The following is a 21,658-nucleotide window of genomic DNA, read 5'->3' on the forward strand; positions in this document are numbered from 1 at the left end:
AGGTTTAATAGTTCACAAAGCCATTTCTCCTGAGACATCATCACCTCTCACTCGTAAACTTCTCACCAAAATCCCCACAGATAATCTCAGGGGTATTTCTCAATCTCAACCCACCCTACTAACTCCAAAATGTGAACGTTATTGGACTGACTGTGCATTCTCCGTCCTATCAGCTAAACTATGAGACCCCATTCCTCTTTCAGTCTAAGACATCCACAGGTACTCAGACTTCAGACAACAGCTGATGGAACATCACTTTACCTATGCAAAGGGGAGCTGCACTCACTCAAGTCATGTTAGGTGAACCCTGTAGCTCTGTGCCATACCTCTCTAGCCCCATTTCACCCTTCCTTATCTCACCTTTTCCTCCCCTTTTTTACTACCTCTCTTTCATCATATTTCCCTCTTCATTTTGACTCTCTCACTCTTCTCCTTTCTATTCCTCTTCCCTCTGCATGCCTCTCTCACCTTTTCTCTTTCTTCTCCTCATGGTATCCTTATAGGTAGGTACTAGGCTATTGGTCCTAGGGCCTATACAAGCCTAGCCAAAAATGTACCCTGTCTTTCGCCACCCAAGAAAATTATTTTCCTGTGCCCCTGTCAAGCAGAACCACTTCATACTTGTCCATATAATGAAATGCTGCTGCCCCTGTACACAAACCATCTCTGTCATTTTGGCTACATCTTATCTGGAAAGCTCTGCTCAACATAATTCTATTTTTCTATCCATGTTTAGACATTACTAACTGCATCTTTTTTTAAACGAGAGAACTCTTTATTGAATTATCACTTATGACATAGACAATCATACATTTATATAAATGAAAACAAACCATATTGATGTAATCCCAACTGCAAGCAATTTACATCACAAACCATACTAACATAATCCCAGTTGCAAATATTATACATCACTTATAATCTACCCAATCATTGTCAAGCCAGACATTACATAGCTCATTCAAGTCCTGCCTTTGTTTAACCCTCATTCCTCCTATCTATGTATTGTTCCCACAATTCCCATTTTTTTCTGTGTAATTTGCTGCTATGCCTTTTTAAAGATCCCAAAAAGAAAAATCTGTGGTTTCCCTCAATGTCTCAAAAATATCAGTATACAACCTATACTGGGTCAAAAGCAAACCAAGAAGAAACTTTGCAGTGTGGAGGATGAGATGTTCCACTTCCTGAATTATGTTAAGCAACTAGTTCACTAATAAAAACTGAACTGTAAAATACATGCTACAAAATATTAAAATAGAAAATAGTAGGTAGTCCACAGCTGAGTTAAAAATGGAATATCCTTAACTGAAACAAACACAACCCTAGTTAAGTATAATAAAATTCATCAAAAACATTCCTTACTTATATATAATCAGGTTATTTGGTGCAATGGAGTGGTTACAGAGGGTGATTCTGTTAATAGCAATAAAAGCATTGCAATCACTCCTTTAACCAACCCCCTCCCCTTACCACCATAGTGCAATCAGAGACTGTTCTACCTAAAACTGAAACTAAACAAGCTAGAGGCAAAAAGCAATATAAGACCAGCTTATTAACACTTTGTGTAGGCTAACCAAATAATCCAAACTATATTAACAAAGTTGTACTTTTCTTGATTTCCATATTTCTCTGCTCTATAGAAACTGTGATGCCTGTGCCCTGGCCCAGCAATCAAGGAGCCTCAATCCACACCACTAACACCAGAGAGGTCGTCTCCTAGAAGAGGAAAGGATAACTAATACACACAATAGAGTACAATTTTCCTTAAGTGCACACAGAGATCAGAGTCAGTCCAGGGCTGGTTGCTCCCTTGCTCTCCAGGTCCCCAAAAAGACTCCCCACTGGCACAGCTATATGGTCCAGATCTCAGCCTAACTGGCAAGCTAACCTCCAGTACCCTCTCTGGCTAACCAGTGCTTCATGTCCCTGACCAGGTAGCTGACACACACCCACACTTTGACATAAGTATTTATACAATTTCACAGACACTCCTAGGAAAGGCTCATAGGTTCATAGGTAGGTACTAGGCTATCGGCCCAAGGGCCTATGTAAGCCTAGCCAACAAAGTTCCCTGGCTTACGCCACCCAAGACAGTTATTTTCCTGTACCACTGTCAAGCAGAGACACTGAAGTGATCCCCGGGGTGTATTTCCTATTTCCCATCCACTCATCAAGATTTTTCTTGAAGAGTGCTAATGAATAACTTTGCTTGACATAGATGGGTAACCTGTTCCAGAGTATAGGAAGTCCCTGGGACAGGAATCTATCACTTCAGCATGTCCTGTTTATTGTGGTGACAAGGTTTAGGTCCCTAGAGAGTGTAGTTGGAGGGATTGGGATTTCTTTAGGTGTAGCATGTCCAACAGCTCTGGATTTTACATAGCTTTATATGTTAGGCAGAGATCACCTCAGAGTAAGTGATATGCTATGGAGTAAAGCTGGAGTTTTTTGAGGTGGTCAGTGTAGGACATTTGTTTGAGGCCAGTAATCCTCTTTGTGAGGTACTTCTGTGGCCTTTCCAGCTGCTGGAGATGTCTTGTGAGGTGCATTCCAAAAGGGGTATTGTACTCTATAATGGGACTAATGAGTGTCGAGTAGAGGGGAACAATGACCTCTTTTTTCCTGGATGAGAACCCTTTTATGATGAGGTGTGCCACATAGACGGACTTCCTGACTACTGTGGTGATGTGACTATCAAAGGAGAGACTGCTGTCCACCTGGGTCCCAATGTCTCTTATCACGCATTCAGTGTTAAGTAGATTGCTGCCAATGTGGTAGTTCATGGGTACAAAGTTTTTACCAATGGGGATGACACTGCACTTTTTGGCATTGAGCATGATGCCATGGTTCTGACACCAGGCATCTGTCTCAGCGAGGCCCTTCTGTAGGGGACTTGACTATGGTTCCTAGCTTGCAGTCATCTGTGAACTTCGTTAGCCAGAGGCCTTCTGTATTAGCCTGTACTTCAGAGAAGTAGATACCAAACAGACAGGTCCCAGGACGGAACCCTGTGGTACTCCATTTGTCACTGCTTTGAGGTCAGATTTGGAGTCTGCATCTTTTACAGTGTGGGTTCTTTCAGTGAGCCACTTGGCAACCAATCATGTGACGTAGGGATTTATCCCTAGTTTAGTGAGTTTAGCTATAATTCCAGAATGGGGGATGGTGTTGAAAGCCTTGGCGAGGTCAAGATAGGCTCTGTGAACCACCTTACCCTCATCTACAGCTTTGGTGACTGCCTCAAAGAAGTCGATCAGGTTCAGAAGGCATGATCTTCCTTTCACAAACCCGAACTGGGTGGGATCCAGAGTTTGGAGGTTACCAATGTCTTTGTTTATGAATTCCATGATGATACGTTCCATGGCCTTGCAGACCAGGCTTGTCAGGCTAATAGGTCGATAGTTCCTGGGATCAGTGTTGGCTCCCCATTTGTGGAGTGGGATAAATGTTGCTGTGCGCCATTCAGTGGGCACAAAGCCTGATGCAAAGCTATTATTGAACATGGTGCTTAAGTGGGGAGCCAGTTCATTCTGAAGTTCGTGTAAAATGCAGCCTGGGATGTTGTCCGGTCCCAAGGATGCTGTGTTTTTGGCTTTAGAGAGTGCAGCTTTTACCTGTGTAGTTGTGATTACAGGGACTCTGCATTCTTCCTGTATAGATATGGGCCCTTTAAGGGTGAGAGGGGGGTAAAGTTAGCACTGAACCTCTCTGCCAGGATGTTGGCAATATCAGTTGGTTCTGTAATTTTCTTGCCTTTGTGCTGTTAACTCAGAGCAGATCTTGGTGTTGCCATCGAGATTCTTGACATAGCTATAGAATGCTTTTGGTTGTCCTTGGAATTAGTGGTGATTTTGTTTTCATAGCTAGCTTTGAAGGATCTTATAAGGCCTCTCAGCTTCTTACTGAGGCTGACCAGAGAGCTCCTCCACTCATGGGATTTTTCTCTCTTTTCAACAGTTTCTTCGTTCTGTTGTACAGTTTGTTTATGGAAGGGGACCACCAGATTGGCTTCCTTTTTTTGGAGTATAGCATCTTGGTTTTATTTGGGATAGCACGATCCATGCACGTGTGTAAGTGCTTATACAGTGCATTTGTGTAGGATTCAGCAATTGTAACTATATTGTCCATCTGCATGGGTGTCATGAAGTTCACCACTTCTGTCTTAAGAAGCATGAAGTTGGCTTTGGAGAAATATTTTACTGTGGTTTCCTTAATGAGGGGTGGGGCGGGATGTGGATATCAAGAGTGATTAGCTGATGGTCGGATCGGACCAATGAGGCATTGACTTCAGGTGTGGAACACCAGTCAGTCATGTTGGTAATGACTAGGTCTAGGATATTGTTGCCCCTATTGGGGGTGTGGATAAGTTGATCCAGGGCATTGGAGTTTATGAATTCCAGAAAGCGTTGAGCTAAGGAGTTGGTACACAAGTAGTTTTCCCAGTTAATGGTGTGGTAGTTGAAGTCGCCCATTATTAGGGTGTTTGGTTGAACCCTAATATTCTTCACTACATCAAGAAAAGAGGAGTGGGAATCCTGGGGCATGGTGGGGGATCTGTAGCAAGCTACAATTTGGATTGCAGTTTTTCCCAGAGTTAGTTGCACTTGGATAACTTCGGATGCATTATGCTGAGCAACTAGCCTGGAGGTGTGGATATCCTTAATGAATATGGAAACACCTCTGCCTTTGGTGTTTTGGTCCAGGTTACATGGCCGAAAAGTGTGGTATGAGTTATAGCCTGGTAGTGCAGGGATGCTCCCTGAAGCCTTGAACCAGGTCTCAATCACTGCACAGATATCAATGTTCTCCATTTTAAGGAGTGCCTCAAGTGAATGCATTTTGAGATTTAGACTTCTAGCTTTGAGTAGCATTACCCTCAGTTTTCGCTTGCCTACCCCTGTTATGGTGGTGAATTTGTTATTTGAACCTTGCCTAAAAAAGGCACATTAGGGGCAGCAAGAGCCTTAGCCAGTATCCGGAATCCCAGGGGCGACAGGGGCTTACACAGATTATCCAGCTTTGCCTTTTTACCCAGACTATACATTAGTAATTTCTACCAACACCAGCTAATATTATTAACAGCTACCCAAGGCCCTTGAAAGGGTGTCCAATTATTACTGTGCAATATTATTATCTGATTGGTAATGTGACTATTCAGTCTAAGGCTGATTTTAGAGTGCCCTATTACAATGAACTCTATAAATATGCAATGTACTCTAGAGCTTATCTCTACACAAACCAGCCACAGGTAAAGGCTTTTAAAATATTTAATAAATAATTAAAACACAAGACAATACTACTACACCACAGAGATATCTAAGGGTTCATAGATCACACAGAAACTTAAAATAATACAGTAGGGCACGTCTGATGTCAAAGAAAAACACTTAATCTAACTTTCTAATCTTTAGCTAATCTTAAGAGAAAACACAGTGATATAATCCTACTTACATACATAAAGCATAAGCAGTGCTGTGTTAGATGTCCATGATCAAAATGCTTTCATTCTCTCACTGAACAATAGTTTTTAAATACTAACCAATAGCTCTCTAAGGCCGTCCCAAATTACATCATTTGACACTTAGTCTGGAGTTTTCAGGCCACAAACTGCATTATTTAACAACACCTGCTCAGGAGACTACAACAGTAAAAGGCATTTCACATATACACTCTAGCAGAAACCAGAGCAATAAAGCACATTCCACATGTAAATTCTGGCCTTTAACTTTCACCTTAAAACAATGGGCCTGAAACCTTCATCCAGACTCACAGGAACTGACCTGTAAAATATCAAAAAGATTCATAAGATCTTTTCAACTTCAAGAAATGATTGACTTGGCTTTCCTTACAGCAGATGACAACGTTGCAACAATCTTGAAGTTCACATTTTACAGTGTTTTCTTTCATTTAAAAACACAAGCCTGTATTTTACATTTATTTATACAATTGATAAAATTATGTATCAAATTCTGTTTGACTAGGCTGTCAGCCTTCGCCCATCTTCCTCCAATATTCACAGAAACATTCATAAAATTTCTAAAATATTTCTAATATCTCTACAGGATTTCTTGTTCCCTTCTTCATTATAGGCACCCTAAACTTGCAACAGATCTTTCTAGTTTCTGTTGCCGGAGTCATTGTGCTAAAAGTTTTTGTGCTCTAGAGTTACTATTAGAAAAATGTTGCTTAACAGTCTTTTTTAAAAGCATGCATGCTATCAAGATAATCCCTTATAGTCTTGCATTCTGCAGTTGCTCCTCTTTTTGTTTTGTGAGATCCCCCCTATTCTGCAATACTTTAACATTTGTCAGTCCTTCTAAATAAATATTGTTACTTCTTAACCACATCTCCCTTTCTTTTATTTCCACCCTATTTTTAAATTCCACTTTCATTTTATCCCACTCCTTAGATATGTTTTTGGAAGAAATTTCTATCTTCTCTAATAACGTCTGAATAACTTCCACTAACCATTCCTTAAATTCCCCTCTTTTCAACAGATAGGTTGGAAAGTGCCAGCGTTTCATTTTTATTTCATTACCTTGTATTTTTATTTCTGGAGCATGATGCATTTTGAACTAGATGTTGCAACATAGTCTTGCATTTTTAACTCTCTCTCTCTATATATATATATATATATATATATATATATATATATATATATATATATATGTATGTGTGTGTGTCTATATATATATATATATATATATATATATATATATATATATATATATATATATATATATATCTATATATCTATATATATATATATATATATACACACACACACACACACACACACACACACATACATATATATATATATATATATATATATATATATATATATATATATATATATATATATATATATATATATATATAGGTCTAAGACTATTCACTGAAAGCACATTTCACTGAAACATATTTGACTGTGCAAAATTCACTGAAAGCTCAATTCACTGAAAACACAATTCACTGAAACACATTTAACTGAAAGTTATATATGGCCTTTTCCCTACTGTAGTGTGACCCTGGAGTTAGTATATATAGCAAGGGGGGTGTGGGGGGCACCACCCCCCATTCTGGGGGGTGTGGGGGTGTAGCCCCCCACCTATTTTAAATATTTTGAACTATATACATGGATACTTGCAATTCCAATAAATTACTCTTTTCAGAACATTATAGATATATATCCAAACTATGGGGGGGGGCTATGCCCACCACACCCCCACACACCCCTTACTATAAAAACTTTCAGTGAAATGTGTTTCAATGAATTGTGTTTTCAGTGAATTGAGCTTTCAGTAATTTGTGCACAGTCATTTGAGTTTCAGTGAAATGTTCTTTCAGTCAATAGTCCTAGACCCATATACATATACATATATATATATATATATATATATATATATATATATATATATATATATATATGTGTGTGTGTGTGTATATATATATATATATATATATATATATATATATACATGCATACATACATATGTTTATATACATATATATATATATATATATATATATATATATATATATATATATATATATATATATATATATATATAGAGAGAGAGAGAGAGAGTCTAGATTAAGTTATCAAAGAGGCATTACAGCGAATGCCTCTTCATTGATCTCTAAAGAATGAACCGCCAGTTACGCAAATGGCTGATTCAGGGATTTTTTTTTCCTGGTGGAAAAAAATCACTGATCCGGCCAGACATGAAACATCACTACAAACACATCCCCTAACTAAATATACAGACTCCAAGATTGCACTACAGTGGGGAAAGGGGCAAGTTCACACTGATGGCCAATCGATTTTTTTCCCTAGAAAGAAAATCACTGAATTGGCAGTTCACGTAGCTGGCGGTTCATTCTTTAGGGGTCGATGAAGAGGCATTCACTGTAATGCTGCTTCGATAAGATAATATGGACCATATATATATATATATATATATATATATATATATATATATATATATATATATATATATATATATATATATATATATATATATATATATATATATATATAGATACTGTTTTGCTTATGGTGAGAGAAGAAGCAAAGGGGGATTATATCTCAGCAGAGTGAAGCTGTGGTGAGACCAGATCTAGTCCTAGCCAAGCTGTAGCCATTCTTGCGAGTGCCCTCTTTTCATCGTTCTTGACAAGCTAATGCTTTGTTTTCAGTAAGTACTGCTTGAATTGTTTCTAACTTCAAAATATCTGCCTAAATACTTCATCCATAAATCATCAGGGTTTACTTATTAGTTTCCCATCTAGTGTTTGGAAGTGCCCTGTATAGACACAGGCATTTTGTGTAACATTTTTTCCTGTAAAAGCTCCATTGGAATTTCATCAATGTCTATTTGTAGGCAGGACAACTAGTTTGCAATGACAAGAACGACCACCAGAGCTACAACTGGTACTCCGACATTACTTTGTATTTTCACTGCAACTGTCTAGTCAATAAAAAAAGATTCTGTTGCTATAGATATGAACTTTTTCAGTAACTCCATTACTGGCTTGGTGGATATGGGCAGCCTGAGGCAATGTAGAAATTGCCTCATGTTTACTGGCAACTAGTTAACTCTCAAATAAACTAATATGTTATGTGACAGATGCAGTTACACAGTGTCACTGGAGGCAACTCTCACATAAAAGCACTCCTAATGTCATTATGCTTGTCATGCACCCATCACACACAATTTAAAGAAGACAAATAGACTCACATATGCTGAGGAACTTAAATGTAATTGTCCTAAACCCCCAAAGACCTCCTAGATGAAGTATACATAACAAACACTCTCAGCAGCCGAAATCCACACTCAAAACAACACCCACATAAATATATATAGCCACATCACATGGAGTTTCTGTTTCAAAGGCCATAAGCCAAGCTACCACACAATCCAACATTTTGGCCATTGAAGACTCCATTTTGAGACAAACTGATGTCTCTCTCACTAGTCTGACTAAAGAGAATGTCAGTCAATTTCTTATTAAAGGGCCATGATCTGCCTCATTACTCATGACTAACATAACTGGACCACAAGTACTAGTATGACTCAATCATAGTCCATGTGGGTGTAAATGACTTGAGATGTACCGCCATAGAATATATGAAGAAAGACTTCATAGAGCACTTGGAAAATGTGTCCCAGGCTGGTATGAGTCAAGCATTGAGTAGTATTTAACCTTTTCCAAGGATGATGCCACAATACGAGCAAAAAATGAATAACTTTAATAACTGCGTAAGTTTCTGGTGTCATTCTAAAGGGGTGCAATATTTATCAGCATTGAAAGAGAAGGCCAACAGACAACACTGCTTTTCCAGGGATGGTCTGCACCACTTCCCTCTGGAATTTTGAATATTCGCTAAAACATTGTCCTCTTCCTTAGTGCCTTTTTTAGGCAATGACAAACTGAAAGTACTTCCAACATAGCAAATCAAAACCAAGAAAATCTAAAGGTGCTACTACTCAATGCTAGGAGTCCAAACAAAGAAGTCCACTTCCTAGAAGCTCTATTCACCACAGAAAATGCTGACATATGTGTGGTTACGGAGATATGAGTTAAAGGGGTGCTGAGCATATTGACATTGCAAGCTTATAATGCCTTTCACACATTCAGACAAGCTACTACACAGACAGTGACTAAAGGTGCTTCAATTTACATTAAATATAAATATACCCCAAGGCTGTACTTGAGCTTCTCCATGTTCAAATCACCATAGGCAAAATCCATAACCACTTCCTTGAAAGCTATATGTCTCTCTCTCTCTCTCTATGACCCAGGAAACAGATACCATGTATTTAAACCTATTGGACATACTCAGCATCTAACTCAATACCATATTTATGGGCAACTTTAATTACCCAACTATTAACTGGGAATCATGTATGACACCAAATGTACTGCACAGAGATTCTTGGATTTTGTAAACACAAACTCCCTTAATCAGACAGTCAATACCCCAACCAGTGGGGCAACCATAGTGGATCTGTTCCTCACTAATATGGAAGTGTTGCACACACCCTAGTGCAATGTCTTCTTTGGTAAGGGCATATAACAAAATGGTCTCCTCTGAAGTAAGCATAAAGTCTGAAATATTTAGGAACTACTCTAAGGCTAATTTCCTACTATTAAGTGATAACCTGGCATAATTTCAAGCCCCCATAAACCCTGGCAACACAGGTGTCATTGCATAACTATCACAGAACCCTATATAAACATATTCATAACTGCATAGAGGCAGCTGTATCTACTAGGAAAAATCACAGAACTAGCTCAAAAAAACAAGCCACCCTGGTAGAATCACAGCATCAATAGGCTGTATAACAGAAGGAAAAAAAATCATGGCAAAAATTAGGAGGTACAGCATCCAGAAGGATAAAAGCACTCTCATCAAACTAAACAAACAACTCAGAGGACAAATAAAGCCTACCAAAACCATGTTTGATGTAAATTTGTCCTCCCAGGCTTAGCACAACCACTAGGCATTCTTTAGCTATGTCCGCAGCCTCAAAGGCAATGCCCAATTGTATGCAGAGCTAATTGTAAACGGAGCCACCTTTACTGACCCAGAAGATATAGGAAACTTACTTGCCAACAAATTCAGCTCTAACTTTACTTTTCTCTCCATCTGAAACTTCTCTCAGAAAATACCATCAAATATACCTCCCCATGCTATCACTATGAACAGGTCCTTAATGCAGTCTCTAAGTCCAAGAACATTGCATCAATGGGCTCAGACAATATTCCAAGATGCCTTCTAGATAGCATGAAACATGATCTATCAAGTCCTCTAGAATTACTACTTAACAGTAGCCTCCAAACAGGCATTGTACCTCCTGAATGGAGAACAACAACTATCTCTCTGCACAAAGGTGGGCCACATACCTCTCAATCTGGAAACATCAAAAATCTGGACAAAGCCTATGAAAAATAGGTACAAATCTGTAAGCTGATTAACATAAAATTGCATAAATAATTATGTAGCCCCACCCACTCCAATGGAATTGTGGGATGCCAGCTTTTAAACACAAACTGAAGAATAGACAACCAAAATATGATCATGAAACACAAAAAAAACAATGTTTTATTTATATTAATATTTGAACTTGTGCAAAAGTAAAGTACAATATTCTTTTAGAAAAATAACACTAGGTATGGCTGCGTTTGGCTTCCGCCTTCTTTAAATAACATAAAATAGAAATCAGAACAACAAATTATTTATATATTATTATTTAAATCAAAACTTTGAACTTGTATAAAACTAAAATAAAGTTTTATTATATAAAAATAAAATTTACTGTCTTGTACTAACTAGTCTACTTTCTAAGCTTTTCATGGGTTCATAGATTAGTACTAGGCTAACTGCCCTTGCGAGCCATTTTAAGCCTAGCCAATTATCCCTTGTGAGACTTAAATTCTGCATCTAGTGTTTGTAAGGTACACTGTCTTGTCAAGTATCATATGAAAGAATAAAACTTGTTTTGTTTAGGCAGCATCTTCATATCCACTTCAAGAGGTTACATGTTTGTAAACAAAAACAATACATCTACAACCACAACCACACATTCATCCATCTCCCTAGTCTCTACTCCAGTCTTGAGTCCTCACTGACTCATACCTCTCAGCTGCACAGATTTTCACAGAATGCCCAGATTTTTGACTCATATTTTTGGTCTGACTCCGTTCCTCATAAAATTTGAGGTGTTCTGGCAGAATCATTAAAGATTGAAAGTCACTAAATAATACTGAACAATGACAAACATTGGAGTTTCAGACTTTATATCCTTCAGAAAATACATAATAATACACAGCCTGCTATTCTAGTAACTTTCTAAGTTTATAGAAGCAATATTTCATAGGTTCATAGGTTGGTACTAGGCTATTTCCCTAGGGCATATACAAGCCTAGCCATAACAATTCCCTGGCTATTTCTTCCCACACTATTTACTTCCATGGACCCCTGTCTAGCAGGGCAACTGACATGATCCCAGGGGTGAATTTCCTTTCTCCCATCTAATCATCAAGGTTCCTTTTGAAGAGGGACAAAGCGGCACTCTGCTTGACATGTATGGGAGTCTCTGGGATAGGAAACTATCCCTCCAGCATGTTTTGTTTATTGTGACGACAAGGTTTAGATCCCTGGAATGTGTGGCTCTGAGGGATTGTGATTTCTTTAAGTGTAGCATGTCCATCAGATCTGGGTTTGACATGGCCTTGTATGTTATGTAGAGATAACCTCTGAGTAGACGATATGCGACAGAGTATAGCTGGAGTTTTTTAAGGTGGTCAGCATAGGGCATCTGCTTTAGACCTGTGATTCTTTTAGTGAGGTATTTCTGCAGCCTTTCCAGTTGTTGCAGATGTCTTGAGAGGTACATACCAAACAGGGGGTTGTATTCTATAATGGGTCTAATGAGGGATGAGTACAGTGGGACAATGACCTCCTTTTTTCTGGATGAAAAGCCCTTAGTGATGAGGTGTGCCACATAGAAGGATTTCCTGACTGTTGTGGCGATGTGGTTATCGAAGGTGAGACCACTGTCCACCTGTGTCCCTAAGTATCTTATCACACTTTCGGTGTTTAGTGTACTGCCACCTATGTGGTAATTCACAGGTACATTTTTTTTTCTAAAGGGGATAACTATACATTTCTTGGCATTGAGCTTGAGCCCATGGCTCAGGCACCAAGCATCTTTTTCTGTAAGGCTCTTTTGTAGAGTATCCACATAATTTGGGGATTCAATAATTGCTCCCAGTTTGCAGTCATCTGTGAACTTTGTTAGCTAGAGTCCCTTAGTGTTGGCCTGTACTTCAGAGTAGTAGATGCCAAACAAAAGCGGTCCCAGGACTGAACCCTGAGGTACTCCACTTGTCACTTGTCTGGAGCTGGATTTGCAGTTGGCTACTTTTACAGTGTGGGTTCTGTCAGTAAGCCAGTTGGCAACCCATCGAGTGATGTAGGGATTAATGCCCAGCTTAGTAAGTCTTTCTATGATTCCAGAGTGAGGGATGGTGTCAAAGGCCTTGGCAAGGTCCAGATAGGCTGTGTGGACTGCCTTAACCTCATCCATGACTCTGGAGACTGATTCAAAGAAGTCAATCAGGTTCAGGAGACAAGATCGGCCCTTCATAAACCCAAACTGGGTGGGGTCCAGTGTTTGAAGGTTGCCAATGTCTTTGTTTATAAGTTCCATGATAATACATTCCATGGCCTTGCAGATCAGGCTTGGCAAACTGATGGTGCGGTAGTTCCCGGGATCCAAGGTGGATCCCCCCTTGTGGAGTAGGATAACTGTAGCTGTGCGCCACTCAGTGGGCATGAAGCCGGAGGTGAGGCTATGATTAAACATGACACTTAGGTGAGGTGCCAGCTCATTTTGTTGTTCATGTAATACACAGTCCGGGATGTCATCTGGTCCCATGGATGCTGTATTCTTAGCTTTGCAGAGTGCATTTTTTACCCGTGTGGCCGTTATTACTGGAATTTGGCAATCGTCTGGTATTGAGATGGGGCATTTAGGGAATGAGAATGGGGTGAAGTTGGCACTGAATTGATCTGCCAGGTTATTGGCAATATCCTTGGGATCAGTATATTTAATGCCATTCTGTTGTAGCTCAGAGCAGATCTGAGCATTGCCATTTAGATTTTTGACATAGTTGTAGAATGCCTTGTGGTTGTGTTTGGAATATTTGGCAATTTTATTTTCGTAACTAGCTTTGGAGGATTTTATGAGGCATCTCAACTTCTTGCTGAGGCTGGTAAGGGAGTTTTTTGTATCCTGGGATTGTCCTCTTTTCTGCAACAGTTTCTTCCTTTTGTTGTAAAGTTTGTTTATGGCAGGGGACCACCAGATTGGCTTCCTTTTTTTGGAGGAGAGCATCTTGGTTCTATTTGGGATGGCATGACTCATGCATGAGTGGATGTGCTCATACAGTGCCTTAGTGTAGGATTCAGCAGTCAAACTTTCAGTTCCCATCTGTATGGGTGTCATGAAGTTTGTCACTTCTGACTTGAGTAACATGAAGTTGGCTTTGGAGAAGTTTTTTATGGAGGTTTCCTTACAGGGGTGGGATGTGGATGTTTAGGGTGATTAGCTTATGGTCAGACCTGACCAATGAGGGGGTGACCATAGGTGTGGAGCATCAATTTCCCATGTTGATAATGACCAGGTCTAGGATACTGGAGCCCCTGGTGGGACTATGGATTAGTTGATCCAGGGCGATGGAATTTTTGAATTCCAAGAATCGTTGGGCAAAGGTGTTGGTACATGAGTAGTTTTCCCAGTTAATGGCAGGGTAGTTGAAATCACCCAGTATTAGGGTGTTTGGTTGTATCTTAATATTTTCCAGTATGTTTAGAAAGGTGTAGTGAAAATCTTGGGGCATGGTGGAGGATCTGCAGCAAGCTACAATTTGGATTGCAGTCTTACCTAATGTTAGTTGCACCTGGAGAATTTCAGATGCATTGTGTTGGGCAACTCGCCTGATGATGTGATTATCATTAGTGAATATGGACACTCCTCCACCTTTAGTGTTTCAGTCCTGGTTTGGTGGCCAAAAAGTGTGGTAAGAGTTGTAGCCTGGTATTGCAGGGGTACTCTCTTGAGCCTTGAGCCAGGTCTCAGTTACTGCACAGATATCAATGTTCTCCATTTTTAGGAGTGCCTTGAGAGAATGCATTTTGAGGTTTAGATTTCTAGCACTGAATAGCATTACCTTCAGAATTTGCATGCTTGTACCTGTCCTTTGAACTTTGCCTTAAAAAGGCACTATAGGGGTGGCAAGAGCCTTAGCCAGTAACCTGAATCCCAGGAGTGACAGGTGCAGACCATCTCTGACAAAGCATCGTGGTCTGTCGATCATGTCTTCCCAGGGAGACAGATACTGGATCCCCTTTGAATGACACCAGAAGCTTAGCCAATTGTTGAAGTCAATCATTTTGTCCTTATATTGTGGTATCATTCTGGGCGAAGGCAGGATGCTACTCAGGGCTAGATTCATACCTGCCTGGGCCACATGATCCGAGAGAATTCTTTAAATTCTGTCCCTATTTTTGGGCCTTTGCACCCCCCCCCCATTTTTTCTGGCGTTGTCCAGATTTCTTGCACTGAAAGCCTGAGAGGTATGATCAGTCTTAGTTTTAGTATGGCTTTAGCTCAAAACACTGCAGTAAAATCACAATTAACAATGTAAGTACAAACAAATGCCAGAGATACTTTTACTGGCAGTATTTTGAAGTCTGGTTCCTTTACTATTAGCAAGTATATCATCAGACCAGAAATTTATATTGCAGGTTTTGCATTAGCCTTGTGGAGTTGTTTTACTTTCTTTAAGTAATATCTAGCACTGATAAACCATTGCAAAAATAAAATCCCACTAAATAAAATGTGTCTTATCTTCGACTTTTTGACATATGCTTACAACATGCAGTAGTTTTTTATAAATGGGAGCTCCATTCAACAGATAAAAAAAGAAAGTTATAAAACAGGTAAACCTATAAGGAAATATATATCACTACAGTTGAAGTTTGTAAAATAAATGCAAAAAAAGAGGAAGGCAACCAAACTAATCAGGAGAATTCAATCATGCCTACAGTCAAGGCTAATCTTCAAATTATGGAAGCGTAAAAGGGGTACAAGGCATATATAATCAGATATCAAAGCAGATTGTAAAGAGTGACATTAAGTTCCTTGTTCTGTGTTTTTCCTTTAACAAGACAACCTACCAACTGGACCTGTCAGCATTATGTAATACTTGCAAGTGACCTCAGTCCCAGCTGGCAAGGTCCTGATTATTACAAAGTGTATCCTATTATACTATGCAACAACTAGTTCAACAAGATGTTCAGCTTAATACAGAGCCCAAAATTCAATAGCTTTCATTCTCACCACCATCTCAGAATGATGCACTTTATATACTATTCTTTGGGCATCCACCTTTAGTGTCCGGTAAGATCTACCTGGTATTTATAAACCAAGAAAATCCCATCAGTAAACCCCATGCTTTGTTTCCCTCCCATCAAATACTGACCTCCTTAACCAGTTAAACCTCATACAGAGGAACCACATCTATACAAATGCTAACCCCTTAGATTCTCTGCCTTTCTTTAACACAAAATGACTGGGGTGAATTTTCTATTTCCATTATGGAGTTGAGGTTGTCATTTGGCATCTAGGCTAGATCTAACTATATTACTATTATTTATTTATATCTGTAGTGTACTACACAAGGAGGTGAATACAATTTTGTGGCTAAAGAGTATGGAAAAGTTTGCAATGACTAATGGCAGTTTTTTCTCAGTGAGTGCACGGCATATACAATGCTGCAATGCATGAAATTCCCTTACAAACTGCAGAAATCAAAATAATGAATCTCATATCTAAGATGAGCTGGGGTGAAAAAGGATTTTAATGCATTTATTTTGGAAAGGGACAGGAGCTCTTCTGTGTATACATTTGTCTTGTATGTGGCCTGTTGCAGGTGTATGTTGTTGCTGAGGTCAGACACAAAGCACAAAAGAGACTTAACTGAACCGCATTCCACAACCGTCTCTTCCTAATGAAGTTAAATGAACTAAGACACTACATACAGGAAAGTAAACTCACTAGAACACCCCTGCCCCCTCAGCCAAAATCCGACAGGCTGGCAGATTGCTCACAATGCTGATATCAGCTCACATGCCTCAGTGTGATGACGTCAGTCTAAAAAAAGACAAAAAAATTTTAAAAAAGGCTGGGAAATTCAGAAATTAAGGAGTGCCACTCAGGAATAATGGCACCCCATTAATTTGGACCACAAAACCAGAAAAACCCTAGAAATTCGGTACTGTTGAGAGGTATGGTGGGCCATTTGCAGACCCTGGACACTACAGACCCATAAGTTTCACTAGTCTCATATGCAAAGCCATGGAAAGAATTATCATAGAAATGATCAATAATGATGTAGAAAACCTGCATAGACTGTATACAACCCAGGCTGGTTTCATCAAAGGCAGGTCATGCCTACTCAGCCTGGTGGACTTCTTTGAGAAGGACACCAAAGCAATGGATGAGGGCAAAATGGTTCACACTGCCTACCTTGACCTGCCCAAGGCATTTGACACAATAACCCACTCTAGAATTATTATTGACAAACTTAAGAGGTTTGGTACAAACCCTTATGTCACCCAATGGATAGCCAGTTTGCTTGCAGGCAGGACCCAGGAAAATAGAATTGGGGAGTCCACCTCTACAAAGAGGATAGTCACAATCAGAGTCCCTCAGGGAGTGGTTCTAGGACCACTCCTTTTTGACATTTACTTCTCTGAACTCAAGGCCCAGTGTCAGTGGCCTCTGGCTGACTACATTTTCAGATGATTGCAAATTAGGAGCTGTCATTGAATCACCTTCCAACACAAATGTTCTCCAAGAAGGGCTGACATAAACAACTAGTGTTAGAGCTGTAGACTACAACTAAATGCTAAGAAATGGATAATAGTATCCTTGGAGAAGTCATCCACCCCTGGTCCATACTGATGACACACCCCTAAGATATGACCCAGTAGTCAGGGTCTTGGGGACACACATAAGCAGTAATCTAGCCGTTGACCATCACATGTCTGCAGTAGTAAGGAAATTATTCTATGTTGTGCAACTTATAAGTAAAGGTATGGCATCTAGGTCCAAGGAAGTCATTGTTCTACTGTATTCAGCAGTCAAAAAACCTACCATTGAGTACAGTGCCCCCTTTGGTATGTACCTAATCATCCAGATCCAAAAATTGGAAAGTCCATAGAGGTTCCTTACTAAAAGAATACAGAGTGTTAGTAACATGTTCTATGCAGGCTGCCTCAAGACCCTATCCCTATATTCTGCCTCCTACAGGCTTTTGAGGGGAGACCTATGCCTGGCATACAAGGCATTGTTAGACCCCACTATGATGGATCTCCTTCATATATGCAAAACAAACATCACCAGAATTACCCATTCTAAAGGCATAAACCTTGCCTGTGATATAAATAGAACCTGTTGGAGAGACGGGTATATGTCCCAGAAATTATTCCTTCTTTGGAACAAGGCTTCCCATCAATGTGAAGCAGAGCTCCTCCCTAATGCAGTTCAAGTGTAACTTGAACAGTTGGATTGAGAAAAGGAACTTCATCCATGGTTTGGCACCTATGTCTCTAATGAGCAGAGATATTCTGATAATGGCTCAACTACCAGGCCCCTGGTTATAAATATTTCACCTCCCAACCCCCTGCTTACACTTATCAAGTGCACCAGCACTTGTCAAGAGATTTGGGTTGCATGGCTAGGCTTAAAAAGGCCCTTGTAGTTGTTAAAACCTATGAACATATAAGAACCTCTTTTCAGTTTTCACAGAGAAATTCTTTGTTTAATACTGATGATACTATTTAATGAAATTTGCCTTTTCTGAGGGTAGTACTAAGCCTTTTCCACTGATGTGTGATGAAATAAGACAATGTTCTGTATGATTGGAAGTATACCATCACAGTGATGACTGCATTATGCTGCACAGGTGTTCTGATGTATTTAACATCATGCAATATTGTGTGACAATGAGACATATCACACCTGTCTTTTAACTAAATTACAGACACACATATGCCTTCCAGCAATAAGATAATGTAATGTTTTCAAATAAAAAACATATATTATTAAGACTTCTCATGTGGCACATTCATTCTTCACAAAATTATGTAGCTTCTGTGGTCAAATAGATAGGTGTTCAAAACTCGCATGAGTAACTATAATCAATGTGTGTCAGTATACTGACATGCATGAATGGCATCCACCACGGTTGTAATGTGTACAGTTACAGTAGTATAGGCCTCCCGCATGTCTTTTACCTCAAACGACTGGTTTGCAACACAATTATTGGATGTCATGACTTCACATAGGTGGAGTCTTACAGTTGTGTTAAGACTTCCAATGTGGCCCATGTGATTCATAAACATTTTGTTAGTCTATGGACTTACATAGGTGGCTGGTCAATTTTAGCAAAGGTTAACATTATGTGAGTGTACTGATGTGACACAAACCACACTGCATCAAGCTAGTTGTATCCATATTTATGCTGGGCAAACTACCTTCAACACGTTTGGGGATTTCATGGCAGAGAAACAGGAGTTATTGGACTCCTGCAGCACTGAACCTCCTGTGGCACATGCAGTGAGTACTGACTTGTATAACATATCTATCTATACAGACAGAGTGTGGTTTGAATCTGGACTGTGTGTGCAAAACAATGTGTATAGAAAACCCTGGTTTGGCCTAGCAGCATTGATATTGGGCTATTCACAGTTGTGTGAACATTTATATAGTTACCTCCTTTTCATCATTCTGACAAATTAATATTGTATAAATTAATATAAAAAAATAATTTCTTACACCACATCTTGACTTCTGTTATTTGGGATGAGCTCCATTTTATCTCCTGTGTTATACTCAGTGAATACACAGCTCTGTAGAGTGCATAGTATGATCGGCAGGGGGTTGACTCTGGTAACATTTGTCTGTCAGATAACTGTGTCAGACAGGAGTGGCTTTGGCAAAGAAAGTTGCTATGGCACAGTCAGGGGGCCACATTTTTAAGGTCTTACAGTCCAAGTTAAGGGATCCATATCGAGGGTGTTCTTAATGACACAACTGAAATGCCCATTTCTGTGGCATCTACAATTGATATACACATTTCTGAAATCTGCCCTGGTATATGTTCAAGTGTGGAAAGATGCAAATACTGAGTATGTCAGGGATTGCTCAAGACACAAGTTATTTTACAAATAATCCTCTGTATTGCACGTCTTTACACAAACATTTATGTAGTACTGTTATTCTTTTGTTCACACTATGCAGCTTTATAGGACATGAAGGCTTATATAACACTTCTTGCTGTACAACATACTGCAAAAATCAAACAAAACTAAAAAGAAAAAATCCATCCTTCTCCCATATATTACTAGTACAAAGGCCCTTAACAACATGGGATTGTAGGTCTCCAATTACATACATTTCTCTCCTTTAATTTGTTTTCTGACAAACACAGTACAACTTACCTTCTAACTAGTATCCCACTGCTGTACCTGACTGATTGTTTTTCAGCACTCCCACCTCTTCCAGATGGGCCAACTTGCTCTGTTTTCCCTCGCTGCACTCAGGCTCACTCCACTCCTTCCCTACCCCATTCCCACCCACCCCATCTTCAATTACATTTCTAGCTAACCTCATCCCACCTACCCACCCATCCACCAATCACACACCTCCCCTCCACACTCTGCCGAACTATCTCACCAACCATCATACACAGTCATCTTCATTACCAGCATACACTACACCCCATCTTTTCATCTTAGACCCAGTCCTCTCACTTCCTACCTCCACACCCTTCCTTTAAGTCTACCTACTATCCTTACAACTGCCCTCATCCATAACCAATAATACTAGTCACATCTTTATACTTCCTACATTGCCTTTACACTCCTTTAGTCCTACCATACATCCCCATCCTCAATCTCATGCCACAACTCTAACCGAACCCTCTATCATTCTACACTACACAGCTATATAAGATTCAACATCTTTCTTTTTACATTTACTTTCTACTCCTCTCTCCTTCCAAGACTATCATCATTTTGCACAATCTACTTACCTCCCACACCATCTACTTCCACATCTTCCACATTCACACCCTCCCCAGCTACTCTGCTATCTGCTCTAGTCTTTATGGAACTGATTTATGTTTACAAAAGAAACTGATCATCCTCTCCCACAACATAGCCTTCCTTGCAACCGTGGCCACAAATATTTACATAACCCAAAAAAGAAGCTCCTACCTACCACTTTCCCTGTTCTCTGTAATCTAGTCCTGTGTGATGACATACATCCTAACCCTAGCCCTTCTCCTCCCTCTCATAATTCCCCTAACTCCACAAAATACCTAAACTTCATCACAATTAATCTACAAAGCATTAGAAACAAAATTCCTCAACTGCATGTATAGTAAAGTCAACATAAATCAGACTTTACTGCCATCACTGAAACTTGGCAAAAACCATATACCAATGTCATTTAGTTTTGGTTCCACCTCGCAGAACGTGCACAGCGAGCACCCTCAAGCTAATTTGGTGGTGTTGCAAAAGTCCGGTGTTAATATAGAGTCTGTTAGTGAAGTGGTCAGTGGTAACAAACCCATTTGTTTTCGTGATTGGATTACTAAAGATATTCAGTTTCCTCACGGCTAAATTAAACAGTTGGTAGAGCGTGAAATCAAATCCTACAACGCCTCTTTAAAGGATTTTGAGTTCCTTTTGTATAAGGTATGTAACATTCAGTGTGACAACCTTTTTCTCCAAGATAGTATCAGGAGAAAACATGTACCTAAAGGGCTCAGAATCTTTAAGTTCCCTAATGGTATGACTGTAGCAGACTGTAACACAGAGGAACCTTTTGAGATGTTTGACCGCTTTGGCTTGGAGTTCATGGACTATATTATTAAAACTAACAGGCGTATTAAACATTTACTGGATGAGATTGATAAACTTAATAATGTTCTAATGAATGATTTGTTGTTTAATGTAATTAAGGCAAATTATGAAAATGTTTTTGAAAAAGTTGAAAAAATGTTACTAGCA

This window comes from Protopterus annectens, chromosome 1.part1, assembly GCF_019279795.1.
Source record: "Protopterus annectens isolate FY-2018-M chromosome 1.part1, PAN1.0, whole genome shotgun sequence".
NCBI lineage: Eukaryota > Metazoa > Chordata > Ceratodontiformes > Protopteridae > Protopterus > Protopterus annectens.